At 34.4% G+C, this 20,777-nt stretch overlaps 1 long non-coding RNA gene across 1 annotated transcript; it reads left to right on the top strand.

The window, feature by feature from the left end:
- Positions 1 to 4,254: 4,254 nt before the first annotated feature.
- LOC123236265 lies at positions 4,255 to 14,923 on the top strand. Its single transcript, XR_006505411.1, has 4 exons — positions 4,255 to 4,338; positions 5,177 to 5,275; positions 10,160 to 10,300; positions 14,868 to 14,923. It is a non-coding gene; the product is annotated as an uncharacterized LOC123236265 (long non-coding RNA).
- The last annotated feature ends 5,854 nt before the right edge of the window (positions 14,924 to 20,777 follow it).

Raw genomic sequence — 20,777 nt, forward strand, 5'->3', positions numbered from 1 at the left:
AGGCGGCAGCGGCGGCGGCGGCGTGTGGGGAAGGAGGAGGCGGGAACCGGGCTTTTTCTACATTAACCCTTTTTCCAAACGCTCCTCGTTGTGGGGTGGTGGGGAGTTGCTCTCGTGGCCAGCCCCCTGGCGGCCCAGACGCTAAGACCAAGGAGAAAATAAATAATAATAACAATAAAAAAACCATGAAAGGAAAAAGACCTCTTGACTAAAGGAAATGGAAGCCCTTCCTTCTTGATGAGGACCCTTGTCCTGGGGAATAATCCTTTGTATCCTAGGCATTTTATGTATATAGGCAATGCTTAAGAACTTGTAGTTTTTTCCACCTGGCCCGCACTTTCCCTTTCATAACACTAGAGCCTGTGGCCTTTAGTAATTAGCGTTGCCAAGTGCTCAAAAAAAAAAACAAGCCTAAAAGAAAGGGACCTTTTTCCCTAAAAGTTTGCATTCTTAGTTCAGATAGTATTTACTTATTATTTTAACAGATAAGATTTTCAGTCTTGAGTAGCTGGCATTTTTCATAGAATTATTTTTTTTTTTCTGGCCTCAAACATAATGCGTCAAACTTGGGGTCCTGTGTTGCACAACTTAGTAGTATTGTACATAGCCTTGTGCATCTGGCATTTTTTTATAGAACCTATTTTTTTCTGGCCTCATAAACATCATAAACTCTTGAAAAATACCATAATGGGTCAAATTCATGGTCCTATGTTAACAATTTACAAATACTGCTCATAGCCCATTACACTTAGTTTACAAAGCACTTTTGATAATTACTTTCCATGAGATTATCCTCACAGTAAAATCTGACAATTTATATAATACTTTAAGGTTTTCAAAGTACTTTACATACATCTCATTTGGGCCCTATAGTTCTTAGAGGCAGGTACTAATATCCCTATTTTATAGGTAAGGAATTTGAATCAGACAAGTTATTGTGACTTGCCCAGAGCCTTTTAAAGTGAGATTTGAACCTGGGTCTTTCTGACTCCATGCCCCAACACACCATAGTCACTGCTGTTTATAACTGGTATATCTTGGGGATTCTATCCCCTTTTAATAGCAAATTATAGATGTATCAATAATGAATATAACCCTCAAATTCTCTTGTAGTTTCAATTTGTATGACTGCTAATGGTAAGGTTTGTCCAAAAATAAGACTTTTACAATTTACTTTTAAAGTACCATTCTAATCTTTAGATGCTAACAGTCCTTTTCTGTGTGCTAAGGACAGAGATATTCAAGAAATTATGACAGTCCTTGTCCTCAAATGTTTTATAAGCTAGAATGGAGATGGCATAGATATTAGTATTTTGAATCTTTTCTTTTTTTGAGATTTATTTTTATTTTTATTTTTTTAAACCCTTTACTTGTGTGTGTTGGCTCATAGGTGGAAGAGTGGTAAGGGTGGGCAATGGGGGTCAAGTGACTTGCCCAGGATCACACAGCTGGGAAGTGTCTGAGGCCAGATTTGAACCTAGGACTTCCCATCTCTAGGCCTGACTCTCCATCCACTGAGCTACCCAGCTGCCCCCTATTTTGAATCTTTTCTATACACTTTTGCACCCTACTTTGTGATGGATTTACATGTATGTGGTTTCAGTATCAAAATTATAGGATCTTTGAATTGAAATACTTGTGGCCATTTTAGTTCAACCCATATCTGATCAAAAATCTATAGTATTCCTGACAAGTGTGGCATCTAGCTTTTGCTTGAAGATTTCTAATAAGGTGGGACTCAGTATCTCCTAAAGCACCCCATTTCTCCCCATGAGGTGGTTAGGTTTTGGGGAGCAAGAAGCGCCTTATTCAACTTTGGGTGTTTCAGCATCTGGCAGAATGCCTTGTACATGCTAGCTACTCAGTTAATATTTATGGACTTAAAATACAAAGTAGGGCATCCTGTTGTTACTAGCAAGTAACCTGAGTTCAAATCCTGCTTCTGTTATACATAGTGCTGCATTTATTGATCTAAAACTGTTAAGGAAAGAATTGTCACTCTGCATCAGTGAAGGGAGTTTTGATACTGTAAGTTTCCCACACAGTTGAACTCACAGGTCCAAAGTACATTGTGCTAAAGTATATATGAGAGGCATAAAAAAGTGGTTCAGAAGGAGAGATTTCTTTTATCTGGGAAGAGGTAATTCTTTATAGGATCATAAATTTAGAACTGGAAAGGATCTTGGAGATCATCTTTTGAGTAACAGAAAGATGAGTATGATTACAGTGATAGATGGGAATAGAGAATAGGGAATTCTAAGCATTATAAAAAGTGTGAATAGTGGAAAAGAACTTGGAAAACATTTGATTTGTCTGAATTAGAGGGTGTGGTGGGGTAGATGCAGGATGCTGTAGTGGAAAGAATTAGAAAATCTGATGTAATAGCCTGGTTCAATCTTAACTAGATGTGTGTGATTTTAGGTAAATTACTAGACATCACTGATCCTCAACTTCCCCTGAAAAAAAGGAGAAAAAAAGAGTAAATGGTACTTGTACTCTCATACTTACCTTATATGGTGAGGAAAGCAATTTGTAAACTTTAAAGGGCTTTTTAAATCATGTACCTGAGGAAAGGGGACTAGTAAGAGGCCAAACAGGAAAGGTTGATTGAAGATTAGGTGAAGGCTAGTGGAAGGTCCTTAAATTTTATGCCCCAGACTTAAGACTTTCTTTAGGAAATGGAAAAACTATTGGATTTTCAACAGTAAAGAGAGTGAATACTCAGGACTAGAAAGAATTTAGGGTTCATGATTCCCAGTCCAGTTTTCTTTTCCTTACATTTCCTTCTTCCTATGAAATCTTATCTGACCAATTCTTATTCATAGTATCTTTCAGTTTTTGAGTTTTACCAGTGTCTTTCCTGTGGTTTTAGCCAGTAGTGTTTAGAGATGGAACTTGAACATGTCTTCCTGATTTCAAGCCTATTTTTCTGTCTAAAATGCTTCTGCTTTAATTTTGTGAAGTTATAATTATTACCTCTTTTTTACTGTCCCAAGTCTTGTTTGAATAAGAATTCTCTAACCTATGCTTTTTAAAAATTCTTACTGCTTTCTATTGGTTTTAGATAATTTACATTTCCTAACATATCCCTTCTCCCAGCCATTCAATTAATTAGATTATAGATCTAGAACAGGAAGGTACTTCAGAAGTCATCTAATCCAACTTTACAAAAAATAAAAATGAGAGGAAAAAAAGTTCAGCAAGCAAAACTTAACCCTTCACATTTGAAGTTATATACAGGATTCTACACCTATAATGCCTTCCCCTGCAAAAAAGGTAGGGAGGTGTGCTTTCATCTCTGAGAATAAACTTGTTAGAATTACATAGCATTTAGTTTCATTTATTTAGTTATGCTTTCCTTTTGTATTGTCACAGATTATATGGTTTTCCTGGTTTTGCTTACTTCACTTTGTATGAATTTATATGCACATTCTTTTATCTGCATATCTATTTTTTTTTTTTTTTTATGAAATCCTTACCTTCCATCTTGGAGCCAATTGGCTCCAAGGCAGAAGAGTGGTAAGGGCTAGGCAATGGGGGTTAAGTGACTTGCCCAGGGTCACACAGCTAGGAAGTATCTGAGGTCAGATTTGAACCTAGGACCTCCTGTATCTACGTCTGGCTCTCAATCCACTGAGCCACTCAGCTGCCCCCTGCATCTCTTTCTAATAATTTATTATGTATATAATATAATATATATAAATTATATATTTAATATAATATATAAATTATATATATTTTAATACACTTCTATATCCCAGGTTGGTTAGTCATTTTGTAGTTGATGAGTACCAACTTTGTTTTCAGTTTTTGGCTATTGCAAAAAATATTGTTGTAAATATTCCAGTATATATAAGATCTTTCACTACATACCCAGCAAATTGGTGGAAAAAGTAACAAAAAAAGAAATATTTAATGTTAGAAGGACTACAAAAGACCTGTCACACTAATATACCATTGGTGGAGTTATAGCTTGGTCCAAATATTCTGGAAAACATTTTGGAATTAAGAAAAATGACTAAACTATTCATAGTCTAGAAATTTTATTCCTGGATTATACCTTATGGAGACCAAAATCAGAAATATATATGCCAAAATATTTATAGCAGAATTTCTTGTGATTGTAAAAATTTAGAAACAGAATAGTTGTCAGTTGGGGAATGGTTGAACAATCACTTAAGTATTAAGCACCTATATATTGGGCTTTGGGGATAAAAAGGCAAAAAACCCTTCATTATTTGTCCTTAAGATTATGTTTTATTGGAGAAGCTTACATGTCTGGAAACACATTTATGAATATATGCAGTTAGGAAGGCTGCCAATTATTCACACATGAATGTAAGTTAATCCAGTCACCTTGTTTTTCTTCTGCTGAATCCTTTGCTCTGAAGTTGATTGATTATTTAGGGAAGGAAGGCAGATAATATGGGAGTATGGGATACTTTGGGCTTAAAGGAGAAGTGGATAAGCTTTTAAGTCTGCATGAAGACAGGCATTTGGAAGTTTGTGTAGAAGGATATTGGAGGCTATCAAAGACAAACTTTGACCAATTTTTTCCCTTAGGGCTGGTAGAAAAAACAACAACCAAAAACTTGTTTCACCCTTGGGATCTGATGACCCCTCATTCTCAGAACTCTAAACTCAGCTAGTTCTACTAAGTACTAACTTGACAAACAGCCTATCATTGTTATTTGGTAATGTATTAGGCAAATTCATGTGATGTGGGCAGTTATAAATTGGCTATTTTCCCAATGATATGTCTTTTGTGACTTTATGTTGGAATCTGACTATTCCACACTAACCATGTTATTGCAGATAATATTAAAGTTCAATGCGAATTATACCTTATAGTTGAGCTATATTATATTAAAATAGATTTGTGGAGAAATCTGGAAACTTGGCAACTCTTTACAATAGTGTTTCTTTAGAAAAAGTATTCCCAGTTTCATAGAACTGATTTTACAATTTAACTTTTGGAATATAACTCATTTTAATTTGGTCACCTTTCTATTATATTTATGATCATCTTTTGCTAGTAGTGTGTATTATATTTCTGATAGGATGAGTTGGCTGTGTTGCTTTTTAATAACTTGTTTGAATTAGGGAAGGAGCTCCTGTTGGTCTTTATATGAAGATACAGTGAGTAATTATTTTTTTATTCATTTTTCTTTAATAGAAGCCGGTATGCCTCCTCAAGATGGGAACAAGAGGAAGAAACAGGCATTAAAAATTGGTCATGGAGGAACTTTGGACAGTGCTGCCACTGGAGTTCTGGGTAATAGATAGAAATTGTATTTTAATATAATTTTATTTTGAATACAATGGCTTCCTTAGGTTGGTAAGAGGTGTTTTAAAAGTAAATTCATTTAAGGTAGTGTAGATTAATCTATGATTCATTCTTTTTCATTGTAGGACACATTGCATTTTTTGTTAAACAATAGAAAGAAAAACTAGTCACTTGTTTGCACAAATGGATCTTTAAAAAATGGTGTAACCTTTTTTTTACCTAATCCAATTTTTGAAAAATAAAGTATTTCCTTCAATTAGCTTTACTGTGTAGCAAGAACTACTAAGAGTTTTTGAAGGAAAGTCATTTTCTCTTATAGATGTTCCCATTGAGTACATTATTTTTTGTTGTAGAATTAATTGAAGGGGGAAAAGTCATTAATGCTTTTTGTTTCTTGTTCTGTTTCTTTTTTTTTTTTTTTTAAACCCTTACCTTCCATCTTAGAATCAATACTGTGTATTAGGTCAAAGGCAGAAGGGTGGTAAGGGCTAGATTAAGTGACTTGCCCAGGGTCACACAGTTAGGAAGTGTCTGAGGCCAGATTTGAATCCAGGACCTCTTGTTTCTGGGCCTGGCTTTCAATCCACTGAGCCACTTAGCTACCCTTATTCTTGTTTTGTTTCTTGACATTTGGTAGGCTTTGCTGTGCATATCTGTGGCTTGACAAAATGTATGTGTATATACTATAGAAATTAAAGCCATAAAAACCTCATAAGTTCAATGCCAAATGACATTGACTTAAGAAATAAAGCAAATGTATATTAAGAAAAACTGGTCAGAAAAACTTTTCAAACAGTTTTTAAAATGTGATTTTATACTTAAAAAAAGCTAGCTGTGGTAGAAAAAAGTTATCACTGAAGTAGAAACTCTTGTTCTCATTTTAAATGAACTCACCCTTTTCTCCATTAGTCAGTTATTTAAACATTTCATTCCACTTCAAAATGAATCTTCTAGATTATATACCTATTTCAGATATATTGCTTTTGATTAAAACCATTTACTAATTATTAGTCCCATGAGGGCATTGCTAAAGTCATACTAAAGATAGTGAAGTAGTCATAATTTTTGGATATTTACAAAAGTAATTTAGGAAAAAAAAGTAAAAATCAATTTAAATGAGTTATAAATCTTTGATAGGTATATTTTCACAAGTTGAAAATTATAATGTTTTGATCATACTATCCAAGTTAAAAGAAGACAATAAATAAAATACACTTCCTTTTTTATTTTTATTTCTTTCTAAAATCTTTACCTTCTGTCTTAGAATCAATACTGTGTATTGGTTCCAAGGCAGAAGAATGGTAGGGACTAGGCAGTGGGGGTTTAGTGATTTGCTTAAGGTCACACAGCTGGGAAATGTCTAAGCTCAGATTTGAACCCAGGACATCTTTCTCTGGGCCTGGCTCTCCATCTACAGAGCCACCTAGCTGCACCTCACACTTTATATTTTAGATTAGATAAATTATTTCTAATTAGAGTACCATCTCCCATTATTCAGGAAATTGTGATAGATATTCAATTCAGTTCAATAACTTTTTTAAAGCATTTATTAAGCTCTCACTATGTGCCAATGTTTGTTCTTAATGTTTACTCTTAAAATATTGCTTTTATCTTATTATTTGAGAGTAGAGTCGGGGATACATTTGGCAAATATTGTAGGTAGGATAGTAATTACATTAAAAATAATTGTCCTTTTAGAAGCCTTGAACTATTGAATCTTAGAGTTGGAAGGGAGCTCAGATATAATTTGGTCTCACTCATAATCTAACATACATTTCCAACAAGTGATCCACAAACCTTTAACTTTTTTTTAAGTTAATAAAGCATTTATTTTTAAATGATTTTTAAAAGTGGTTTAAAAAAGCCCTTTTTTTTTTTTTTATCAAATATGCATAGTCAAGCAAATCAAATTTCCATAATGATTGTGTCAGAAAAATGTCTCTCATTCTGCACATTTACTCTATCACCTGCCTCTCTGTCATGTTGTGAGTAGCATTCTTTATCTTTGGCCCTCTGGAATCATAGTTCATTACTGTGATGATCAGAATTAGAATTTAAAAATTGCTCATTTTTTCAATGTTATAGTTTAAATGGATCTCTTGATTTTGCTCATTTCATTCTGTATAGGTCCATAGAAGTATTCCTGTTTCTCTTTAACTGTCTCCTTTGTCTTTCTTTTGCTACCACAAAAATTGCTGCTGTAAATATATTTGTATATGTGGATCATTTTTTTCTTCTTGTGGAGTATAGGTCTTATAGTGGGGTCAAAGGTAACTTTTTGGGTCTAGCTACAAATTGCTTTCCAGGATGACTATACTAATTCACAGTCATACCAACAGTGCATTACTAGTTTTGTTTTTCCAAAGTCTCTAATATTTGCTATTTTCATTTTTTGATCAGCTTTGCCAGTCTTAGGGATGGTAAGATAGAACCTCAGAGTTGCTTTAATTTGCATTTCTCTGCTAATGACTTGGAGCAATTTTTAAAAATTGACTGTATATCTTGGATTTTTTTCTTTTACAACTGCCTGTTTATATATTTTGAGCATTTACCAATTGAGGAATGACTTTTATTCTTATTTGGATCAGTTCCCCAAATAGATATTGGAAATAAGAAATCAGAACTTGGAAATAAGACTCAGAAACTTGGTATAAGGAGACTTTTCCCATTTGACTATTCACATTCTAGTCTTAGTTGCAATGGATTTGTTTGTGTAAAACTTAAAATTTTATGTAATCAGAATTGTCCTTTAATCTCTTGTGATTCTCTCTGTCCTTTGGTTATGAACCCTTTACCTATCCATGATCCAAAAGCTAATTTCTTCCTTGCTCCTCTAATTTGTTTACAATGTAACCTTTTATATCTAGGTCATATATCCCTTTGGAGTGATCAACAAACTCTTGCTTGCTGCGTTGCTGCTTCTCATTCCTCATCCTTCTGGGCCTCCCTTTCATCTCTGACACTGCCAACTATCCTCTCCTTCTGGATACTTCCTCATTTGACTTATGACACTACTGTGCCTGGGTTTTCCTCCTACCTATCTAATCATTCCTCCACCACCTTACTTGGAATATTATTCCTCTTTTGCCCATAAAGTATGGATGTCCCAAAGCCTCCATTCTGGGCTCTCTTTTCTGTGTCTCTCCTCTCTTTATTGGTATTCTCATCAATTTCCATGGATTAAATTATTGCTATGCAGATGATTCCTAGATCTGTCTATATGCCTCTAATTTTTCTCCTAAATTTCCTGCCACATATTACCAACTACTCTGTATATCTGATATGTACCTAGTTATTATATGTTAACATGTAATGACATACAGAATACATCTAAAATATATAGAATGTAAGCTTCTAAAGGGCAGGGACTGTTTTTACCTTACTTTGTATCCCTAGCACTCAGAATAGTGTCAAGGAATTTATCATCTGATGACCAGCCTAGTGGTGATAAATCTCTGTATTTATTTAGATGGGCAGCATAGGCTATTACCGGAACCTTACTTGAAGGCTTTCAGCTTGGTAGCCCAGGGGTTGGCTCCGTGGCTATGATGAAGCATCAAATTAGGACTTCTGTGGAACTTGTCAGCATTCCCCTTCCAGAAGGGAATACTATACTTCTTATGTATAATTTAAGAAGCTTAATTAGCACCTGCTCTTTGCATAGCATTGTTTTAACTGTACAACATCCAAAGAAGACATAGGCTGTGTTCTAATGGATGTTTTTGTCTAGCAACTAGACTCAGGTTTAGCATAGCCTGACTTTAATTTCTCTAGTTCTAGACATTATGCATTGTAACTTTAAGACAGTATTGACTTTTTTGACTCCATCAGAATGTTGTTTTATACTGAGCATGCAAGTTCCCTGAAATAGCAAATTATCTTCTAAAATATATATTTTTTTGATAGCTTTAGTTTTTACATTGCTTAGTTTCTTTCCACATCTTTCCTCCCCTCCCAGAGTTTCTTATTACAAAGATTTTTTATTTTTACATTTTATTTTATTATTATAATTTTTTGAGTTTGAATAACTCTGTCTGGCCCAGCTGAAAGTGCAGTGGCTACTCTTGGACCTTTGACATGGAACTTTGACATGCTTACTTTTCAGTGTGAGCTGGTTAGGTTCTTCTTAAGTAGTTTCATGGCCCTTTCATTTCTCCTACATTGGGGTTGGAATTAGTGGAGATATGTGTTTAATGTAGGGCACTAATGCTCAGAAATACTGAGCTCTTAGGGATCTAGCATCCCTCAGTCTTCCCAGCTGTAGAGGTTACAGGTATGAACAACCACACCAGCAACAAAGACTTAAAAAGGAAAAAAAATGGAAGAGGAGAAAAATAAGTAAAACTAATTACCATTTAAAAAATGTCTGCAGTGTTTCACACCAATGGATTCCAACTGCTCCCAAGGAAGGCAGGGACGTAATCTTCTAATATCCCCTTCTTTGGAGCTTAGCTTTTTCTTTACAGTTTTTTAGCATTCAGTTCTAATTCTTTTGTGACTGTTGGTCTTTCCATTTGCATTGTTGCAGTCATTTTGTATGTTGTTTTCTTGGCTATGCTTACTTCGTTTTACATTAGTTCATATAAATCCTCCCTTGCTTCTCTGTATTTAATCATGCTCATCATTTGTTATTGCACAGTAATATTCCATTTCATTTATGTACCATAATTTGTTTAATCATTCAATAGTTTGTTGGCCTTTGTTGGCATGGTAAAGAGATTGTGGGATGTAGAGTCAGGATAATCTGAGTTCAAATTCTGTGACCTTGGGCAAGTCAAAGAACAGTTTCTTATGTCTGTTTCCTCAGAGAACAAAGACTTTTAAGGGGACCTGGCAACAGGGAGAGTTGCTATTGATTCATCTCTTTTGCAGGATGGAGTTTTTGAAATTGGAAGAACAATGAGAAGACCAGTAAAAAAAAATCCAAACAGCTGCTAACTATTGCTGTGATTAAAAAAAAGTTTTTAATGGGCAAGATAATGCAAAGACTGCAATACTGAAGATTGGAAAAAGGTGATTTTTACTGATGAAACTCACTTTTTTATTTAGGACTATACCAAACTCATTGACAGGAGAAATCTAGGTGAACTTATACTATGTAGACAGCTCTCAGACTCTAAAATATCCCCTCTCAAAAATGGGGGCCTTGGAAGTCTTATACTCAAGTAGAGAATGATGAATTCTGGTAAATATATTAATAATCAGAGAAGGATTGTTTCAAAAATATAGGAATTTCCTCATCACAACTGAACTATTGCAATAGTCCTTTGATTGGTCTCTCTGCTTCAAGTCTCTTCCCACTCCAATCCATCCTTTACCCATCTGTCAAATTAATCTTACTGGAGACTAGATCTGGCCAAATCAAGCCCCACCTCCCCCCAAGTCATCCACCTTAAAATAATATCCACTTATTCCCTGTCACTTTCAGAATGAAATATGAAATCATTTATTTGATGTTTAAAGCCTTTCACAACCCTATCCCGTCCTACCTGTCCAGTCTTCTTACACCTTAACCCCAAGTATTTCTGTGATCCAGTGATGCTGACCTCCATGTTGTTCCTTCCTTATGTCACTCCATTACTCAACTCAGGGCATTTTATAGGCTCTCCTCATCTCTTATCTCCTGGTTTCTCTAGCTTCTTTCAAGTCCCAGCTAAGACCCTAGCTTCTGCAAGGAATCTTTCCTTATCCCTTATAATGCTGATGACTTCTCTTTATTGATTATCTCCAATTTATCCTTTCTATAGTTTGTTTGAACATAATTGTTTGCTTGTTTTCTCTCCTAATAGATTGAGTGCCTTGAGAGCAGGGACTGCCTTTTTTGTAATATCTCCAGCACTTAGCACAGTTCTTTGGACATAAGAAGTACTTAATAAATGCTTAAGACTAAAAGATAGCAAAACAGCATTACATCATGTTACATATCACTAAAAATTATAGAATTTATGTTAGAAATGGAAAGGAACATGCTGCAGTGGCCTGGGAGCTTGCCTGATTTAAACCTTATTGAAAAACTTATGAAGAGCAGCTGGGTAGCTCAGTGGATTGAGAGCCAGGCCTAGAGATGGGAGGTCCTAGGTTCAAGTGTGGCCTCAGACACTTCCCAGCTTTGTGACCCTGGGCAAGTCACTTGACCCCCATTGCCTAAAACAACAACAAAAAAAACAACTTATGGGCTACAATCAAGGGTTGATTAGGAAAAATTGACTTTGCAAAGGGCTTAATATCCAATATGATAAAAGTTTTGTTTTCATAATGAAGAATTAAAGCATATATATTATATTAAGGTCTGTGAATTCAGTGTCAAATTGTATAAAACAAGTGACTGCTTCAAAGGAAGGACATTGCATATTGAATTTTTAAAGTTGTAGAAAGTTGTAAGGTTTATTGTATTAAGTTTAATTATTTGCTTAGTTGATTTGCACAGTACTTTTAAGTACTTGATAAATGAACTGATTAAGTCTTGTTGAGGACAAAATTTAAGTGTCTTTAGGGAAGGACAATATCTAATGACAATGACAATATACCCCTATTAATCCTTTTTAGTCTATATTATTTAGCGTGAAGAGCATTCTTTTTGGCAAAGAAAACAATAAAAATTGATTCATTGGTGAGACCATAGTCATTTTTTTGTGTGGTGACTTATGATAACTTATTGACCATTTTCCTTATTCCTGTTATTTCATTTAAAGATCAGTGTTAAGGTGACATTGTTCACCAACAGGATAACTTGATTTTGAAGTCTGGTATTTCCTGAGGGAGTATTCCACAAAACAAAAAAACCCTAATGTTTGAATTACTTTTGTTGTAGGAAGAGGTATTAAATATATGTGGGGCAATGGATTGCTTTTGCTAATTTTTCTCACGGGGCTAAAAGCAAAGATGTAATTAAAATTGAGCTAAGAGTTGATGATTCTGAATATTTATTTAATTATGGAATTATCTCAAGTCCCAAAAAAATTTATCATATTTAAAACAAAATTAACTTTAATTTTACATTTGAAAAGAAATGTATTTCTATTTAATACCTTGTGTGTGTGTGTATGTGCAGGTGGTGATAGTAGTAGCAACAAAATAACCAGATATTGTAACTCTACTTGCAAGCCTTCAAGAGGCACTTGGCTAAATTTGTTTAATACATGACTTTAGAATAGAAAAATGGGGATGACAAATGTTTTTATTGAAAGTTTTGAATAAAGTATAGTATTCTGAGATTCTATGCAGTTAAGTTGATCGTAGTGAGAAAGAGAAGTAGTTGCTACATTTGAAATTGGATAAGATTGAAGCTAACATTTTACCCTTAAAGTTATCTCTCAGAATGGAGAGAATGCTCATTGGCAACAATTTTGGATTCTCTCTTACATAAATTGTCAGATTCATTTTCTCGCAACACCACTTAAACATTGTGTCTAACTGCTCAGAAACCTTCACTGGCTCTCCATTGATGGCATGACATAATCCAAACTCCCAATTTTATATATGATATTCTCTGTAGTGAGTCTCTAAACTACTTTTCTAGCCCTGTTTCTTAGTATATTGGACAAACTGGTTTCTGCAGCATCTTGGGGACATTTGTTTTATAACACTTCTTTCTCCACTTATGCAACTCATAGCCTTTGTTTGAGGCCTTGGTTCAAAATGGTGTTTTAGGAAATTAACCTGACAGTAGTGTGTAGAAAGAATTGGGATGCAGTGAGGGCAGAGCTTGCAGGCAAAGATACTTGATAGAAGACTAGCTTTAATTTGTAGACTATGAAATGGGAAGGAGCCATCAACATCATAAAGGAGGGAATTTGATTACTGGTTGTGAGAGGAGAGAAAGTGAAAGAGAGGAATCATTGATTATTTAAGGTTTCAAATCTAGGTGATTAGACAAATGGTGATAGATACTGTTTACAGAAATAGAGGGGATAACCAGAGTGAGTCCTTTCTGTTTGTCTTTTCTGTTAAGCAAGTTGTTAGTACAAGCTCTAGATGTCTTTGTTTTTAAATCTATAGGAGTATATTTTGTTGTATCTTATATGAAGATTTATGTAAGATAAACATTGTAAGACTTTACTCGTGGAACTTATTTCTCCTTATATTACTCATAAATTTGTATGCACTGCTTGTCTTTGTCTTCTATTCTTTTTCTTTCCCAACAGAATATAGTTTTACCAAATTAATAACAAAAAGTACTTAGGTTAAAGTGTAGAAATTATCAAAGCTCTTACCCAGTTAAACCTAACTTGACTGGTGAAATGTGCAGGCATAAAGCTAGGTATTGTTTCAAATTGAAGAGCCAAATGAATTCTAGCATACTTTTATATATGATCTGTTTATGGATGGTGTCTAGGTGGTGCAGTGGATAGAGTACTGGACCTGGAGTCAGGAAAATGAGTTCAAATCTGTCTTTGAAGTTCTGTGACTGAGCAACTCATTTAACCTTTATTTGCCTCAGTTCCCTCATCTATAAAATGGGGATGATCAGGGTTATTGTAAGGATCAAATGAAATATTTGAAAAGCTACGTAAAGGGTAGCCATCATTATGATTGTTGTTCTTATTGTTATTTAGCACAGTGGTTCTTAAAATGTAGTCTGATTTCTGGGGATCCCTGAGACCCATTGGCTATGACCTTTTAAGAAATCAGAGCTCTTTTTATTATAATACTAAGAATTTTTGTCTATTGAAATACTTCCTTGTCTTACTACCTATGTATGAGGCTGGATTTTCTTTAAATATATAACCCAAACCAAATATTGTTATAGATTGACTGCAGAAGCAGATATGAGAATCTAGCTGTCTTCTGTTAAGAGCCAGACATTTAAAAGATTTGGAAAAATGTGTAAAACAGTGCTACTCTTCTCACTTAAGTTTTTCGTTTTGTTAAATACAGTTATTTTCATAAAAGTATTTTTATTAATATGTAATGGGTTTATTTTTATTATTTTAAAATGAATTAATAAATATTTTGAACATTTATCCATTTTAATTTCTAATGAAGTAAATATTGATCTATATAAATCACATTTTAGAATGTAAAAAGAGACGAAGTCTGAGACCCACTGACATAGTTTATAGCTTCTGTTTTTTTATATTTGATCTGTAAAGTTGATTCCTTAAAGTGTTACCTTTTTTCTTAATGGTATATTTCTGGGCCCTTATAATTTTTAAATGGTCCATTAACTATGATGATGATTTTGTATGCTTAATAATGAACTATAAAAGACATCAAACAAACCCCAGATATTAATTGTTTTGTTCTTTGATATTCATAAGAAATTCTAGTAAGTCTTAGAAAAATTTTATTAGAACTTTTACTTATGTTAAAAATAATTGTCTAAATTTAAGCCACCATCATTTTAATATACATAAAGATGAAAAAATTACACACATCTTCCTGAAATAGTCCCTTCCTCTTTTTGAAAAAGATTTTTTTTTTTGGATGACAAATTTAACTGATTAGGGTAATAGATACTCTACCAAAATTGTGCTGAAATAGTGATCTTTTTAGATAGTACATAAGAGATAGCAAGTGTAGATTTTTAAAAACAATTTCCACAAGAGAATGTCATCATATTTTTTCCTTTGATTTGCAGTGGTTGGAATTGGAAAAGGAACAAAAATGTTGACCAGTATGTTATCAGGTTCCAAGGTAAGAATGATGAATTTTATTAGTTTCTAACTACACTTTAATTATTTGTATTTGTAATCTTTGATTAAAAATATATTGTCTCTTTTAGACATTCTGGACAGAAAATGAATGATTGCATCCTTGAAAAAGCATTTTTGATTACTTATTTAAAGCATCATAATTAAAGACCCAATTAGATAAATGAGAAAAAGACTTGTCCTCAAGAAGTTCTCATTTTAATAGTAGGAGGGTTGCTACAAGGCATATGGGAAGGTCCAGTGGTCCTTATGATGCTGGGAGGCAAGGCAGATAATAAGGACCAGAGTCCTTAGGGTACAGTGGGTCAGGCAGATGGTCTGAAGAGCAATGTGCATGTGTATGGTTATAATAAAATAGAGCTTCCTATTTCTGATAAACTATTTGATTGGAGTTTGGTGAAATCTTTGTTTTATCTTTAAATATATTAAAGATAATATATTCATTTCATCAATAGTCATTAGAATATAATTTTCTAAATAATTTGGATAGATAATAAAATTTCATTTCTTTTGTAAATATATTTTAATTCAGGGATAATTAACCTGGAATTTGTGAAATTAAAAAAAAATGATAACTATTTTAGTATAATTGGTTTCCTTTTTGATCCCGACTTGATTTTGTTTTATGAATTTAAAAACATTATTCTCAGATGGGGGTCATCAGACCAAAGAATCACAAAAAAAAGTTAGTAACCACCTCTGCCTTAGTACAATCCTCTAATTGGAGAAAATATTATTTACAGTATCACAAATTAAGTATAATAGATTAGTAAAACACTTTAAAAAAATACTTGGTTTTCATCTTGAGTTCTTTAATTGGGGGTTGTTGGGTGAATAGAGAGGGGGGAGGCTGAGGCCCATGCAGTCATTTCATAACTACTACCTAAGATGAATGGCCTTTGAAAGTTTAGGGATTTAGGAACTGTGGAATTGCTAATAGTGCTAATACTAATCAAGTTATTAGCATTTTTAAAGGACAAATATAAGAGGTAAAAATACTTGAAAGCCAACCTAAATGAATAATAAAGTATGGCAATTACTACACTTGCCTCACAACCAACTGATTTATTCTCTCACCCTCTGCTTATATATACATAGCTCTTTCATTCTTGTGGAGTGGTGTGTTTACTTGTTTCTTCCTTTCTCCATGCCCTCTCCCCTAATTTACTAAGTTAAATTAAAATTTAAAAAAAATGTTAATTGTATTTATTAAATAAAATTTTGTATTCTTTGACAGTCTAGGCTTTCTGTAATCTGCTTTTTTTCCTCTTAATACAATGTACTGCTTCAGCCAAACTCTGCATATATAAGCTATGCATTTTCATGCCTCACTGCCTCCTTTGCATAGTCTCTTTCTTAAAAATGAAATATATTCTCTGTTTTTCTATTGAATTTCTTTCCACCCTTTAAAAAGCACAGCTCAAATGACAACTTTTCCAGGAAACTTACTTATTACCCTGATCTTTTTGATCAGTAAGGACCCTTGATACCTATTATTTCCTCCCTGTCTCAGATCTCAAGTAACATTTGTTTTTACTATGCACTTATCATATAATGTTGTCTACATTAACTTTGTTAACTTTAAAGAAATATGTAGGTATGAGCTGTTCTTATTTTATTGTATCTGGACACTATAATAGCTCCAAGAATGTAAAAACTGGCTTATTTTAGCTTTGTGTCTCTACCAAGTAGATTGCTTAATTTTTGCTACTGTTTTTTGTAAATTAAAAAAATCAGTTGTTTAACATTTTACATGCTCTTTTACCAAAGAATTTAAAAAACAACCCCTTTTTTAACTTCCAATATAGATACCACTATTTTTTTTTTATCAGTAGCAGATGGTGGTTGATTTCCCTTGTAACTACATTTCCCATGTAACTACAACTGCTGATTTTACTTGAAGAGAATAATTTCATAGATGCAGACTTCCCAAAATAAGTACACTTATATCTTGACAGTCTAAGAATGATTTGAAAGCAGCACAAAATGAAGTCCTAGCATTTTATCAGAGCCTCTAGGTTTTGCTAGAAGTATATCTGTGTATTAAGACCAAGTAGGGCAAAGGACAAATCATGTATATTGTAAACTAGAAGCATATGTTAGTATTTCTCTTAGTTTGGATTTCTTAGATATAGATGAACTTTAAAAAGTAAGAGCCAGCATCTACCACATACCCTCAAGGAACCTTACATTCTATTAGAGATCTATAGTCTTTATTATTATTTTTTTTAAACCCTTAACTTGTGTGTATTGGCTCATAAGTGGAAGAGTGGTAAGAGTGGGCAATGAGGGTCAAATGACTTGCCCAGGGTCACCCAGCTGGGAAGTGTCTGAGGCCGAATTTGAACCTAGGACTTCCCGTCTCTAGGCCTGACTCTCAATTCACTGAACTACCCAGCTGCCCCCGAGATCTATAGTGTTTAGCAATGAGAATGCCACAATTTATTGGTAGAGAGTTCCTAGAAATACAGCTTATCACTTGAGAGAGAGAGAGAGAGAGAGAGAGAGAGAGAGAGAGAGAGAGAGAGTGTGTGTGTGTGTGTGTGTGTGTGTGTGTGTGTGTGTGTGTGTGTCCCCGTGTGTGTCCCAAAAAGGCATATTCAGGATTTAGTGGCATGGTGACTTAGTGTATGGATGACTAGCTGTGGGATCAAGAAACTATAGTTCATGATCTGCCCTTGAAAGGTAATAACTGTGTGACCATGGTCATTTAACCTCTCACTACTCCCAAACACTACTCTTGTTGCCATTGTACTTTGGAGGGAGTTTTTGCTACCCGTTGGGAATTCCCCAACTAAATAAAATCATGTCATTAAAAAAAAAAACAGCTGCCCACAACAAATAAGAGTGCTAATATATGATAAAAAAATTTCCTTCCTATGAACTTCAGAAAATGTACATCCTAAGTAGTCAACAGAGCAAGCTGGATTAATTAGCTAATGAGATAATGTGTATAAAGATACATAGTTGTATAAAGGTTAACTATTGATATAAACTATTATTGTCAACTATTTAAATTCCTCTGAACTAGAGAACTTGTGAAAGGAAAGAAGGAACAGTCTGGTACCTTTTGAAGGGAAAGATGACTAGTGAAGGAGAGGGTATGAAAATATTGACTCCATTTCCTTCCTTTCCCACTCCACATATAGTCTAGAACAGTGATGGACAAACTTTTTAAAGAGGGGGCCAAAGGAAGGAAATGCTCATCTCTCAGTCTGTATCTAAGGCAATTCTTTCGAAGTTTCATTGTATTGTATCCTACTCATTGTATTCATCAGATTAGGAATAATGTCCCATGGCTGGACAGAGCATTTCAGGGGGCCGCATCTGGCCAGCAGGCCATAGTTTACCCATCACTGGTTTAGAAGATCACAAGGTATAACTGGATTTGAAAATGTTAGTTAATATGAAATGATTTTATTTCCATTTAAACTCTGGCAAAGTTAAGAGATGAATATTGGATATCCTTAAAAATGAAGTTCTGAAGACATGAAGAAAAACAGTTTTTTTTTAACTTGCATTTTAAATATTTTTCCAAATATATGTAAAAGCAATTTTTAACATTTATTTTTAAAATTTTTGAGTTCTAAATTCTTTCTCCATCCCCTTCTTGGGAAGGCAAGCAATTTTATATGTTTTATATGTGCAGTCTTGCAAAACATTTCCATATTAGTTATGTTATGAAAGAAAATACAGATACCCCCCAAAAAATCTTAAGAAAAATAAAGTTTAGGGGGCAGCTGGGTAGCTCAGTGGATTGAGAGCCAGGCCTAGAGACGGGAGGTCCTAGGTTCAAATCTGGCCTCAGACACTTGCCAACTGTGTGATCCTGGGCAAGTCACTTGACCCCCATTGCCCACCCTTACCACTCTTCCACCTAGGAGCCAATACACAGAAGTTAAGGGTTTAAAAAAAATGAAAAAAAAGAAAAATAAAGTTTAAAAGAAAGTTTGCTTTGATTTTGATTTGCATTCATACTCTATCAGTTCTTTATTGATGAATAACCATTTTCATCATAAGGCCTTCAGAATTGTCTTAGATCACTGTATTGCTGAGAATACTTGTTATTTACAGTTGATCATTGTACAATATTGCTGCTACTGTGTACAATGTTCTGGTTCTGCTCACTTCATTTTGCATCATTTCATTTAAGCCTTTCTAGATTTAAAAAAAAACCAGTTCTGAGTGGCAAAAAGGGGAGGCTTTGATGGGGGTACATAGAGAACTGATTGAGCAAACAGATTTTTTATCAGTGAATATTTGTACCTCTTTTTCTCTATGTTCATTTCTACCTTTTAATGAATACTACTCTGATTCAGTTCTGATCCTGAGAAGAATTGACTAGGTTTCCTGACTTAAGCATCAAAGTCTTTGATTTTCTTTTGATTTCCTGCCCCTCCCCCCCAACCTCTTTATCAAATCTAATTTATGGAACTCATCTGAGTTAAACAATGGCAATTGCTTTCCCATGAGACTAGAGTTTGTTTAGAGCTGACTGGCTACCTGTAGTTTCAGTCTTTGCTTTGTTGACCTTGATCTTGACATCTTTCCAAGACCCCTTTGCCTATTTATGATTGAGGAAAAGCTTATGATTATAGGATTCAGCCTCAAGTCTGCCAATGAGTTAATACTACCCCTTCTCATAAGAAACCTTTAAAGTGGAGTATAAGCTCTTCCTATGTCACTTTTTAGAAACATAAAACAGATTTTGGGGTCCTTTCACTGTCCTTTGTGTCCCTGGGTCCTACTACTACTAATATTCTTCAAGAGAATCAGAAGATTCCTGATTCCATCATATTAATTTTTTGAAAGATATTTGAGGGGTGGGGAGAGATTGGAGACATCTCTTCTGTCCTAGAGAAGTCATAGCTTATCTTTGGGCATCAGATTATCCTCCCCCCAACTTTTAAATATCCACTTCCCTAAACTATAGTATATTAAAAGCATCTCCACCATCAACTACAGTAATAGAAGTCTGGAGGGGGACACCAAAGTTCACAGACCTTACTGGAAGTTCACTAGGCCCCTTTACTAGGCTTGTTGTCAATTGGGTTTGGGGGTACTAGCCTTCAGTTGTATACATTTTCTTTTTTTTTTTCCTTGAACCCTTACCTTCCATCTTGGAATCAATACTCTGTATTAGTTCCAAGGCAGAAGAGTGGTAAGGGTACGGTTAGGGTTAGGGTTGCCCAGGGTCACACAGCAGGTAAATATCTGAGGTCAGATTTGAACCTAGGACCTCCCATCCCTAGGCCTGGTTCTCAATCTACTGAGCCATTCAGCTACATTATCAGGGCAAAGAAATGTATTATGTATTTCTTATACAAAGAAATACAAAGAAATATCAAAAAGTTTCAAAAAATGTGAATCATGTTATTTTGTATCACTAATAGTAGCCATTTAAAGATACTTTTAAGATTTTCCTTGGAGATTTTATTTAAAGTGCTAGTCCTTTCTTGTCATTTGCCACAGACAAGATCCTGTTCCTGCCTTAGATTTTTCAGAGGTCTTCCCTCCTGTCTCTAATGTACCCCCTTCTTCTATGCCTAAAGCAGAGTCCAGCTGCAACCTATGTGGTTTCACAAATCCTCTCCCTTTCTTTAAATTGTGAGTCCTCATTCTCTCTTGAAATTCTTTGTTATACTTTGTATTTAATTACCTGTGTATGTATTCCTTCCTTCCCCTATTTCTTTCCCACATAATCTACTTTCCTTGAGGTCTTGGACTACTTTATATTCCCAGCTCTTAGCATAGTGCTTTGTATATAATAAATACTTAATGATTATTGAAATGAAGAGTTCCACCACTGGTCTAAGACAAACTACGGCCTGTGGGCC

This window comes from Gracilinanus agilis, chromosome 2, assembly GCF_016433145.1.
Source record: "Gracilinanus agilis isolate LMUSP501 chromosome 2, AgileGrace, whole genome shotgun sequence".
Lineage (NCBI taxonomy): Eukaryota > Metazoa > Chordata > Mammalia > Didelphimorphia > Didelphidae > Gracilinanus > Gracilinanus agilis.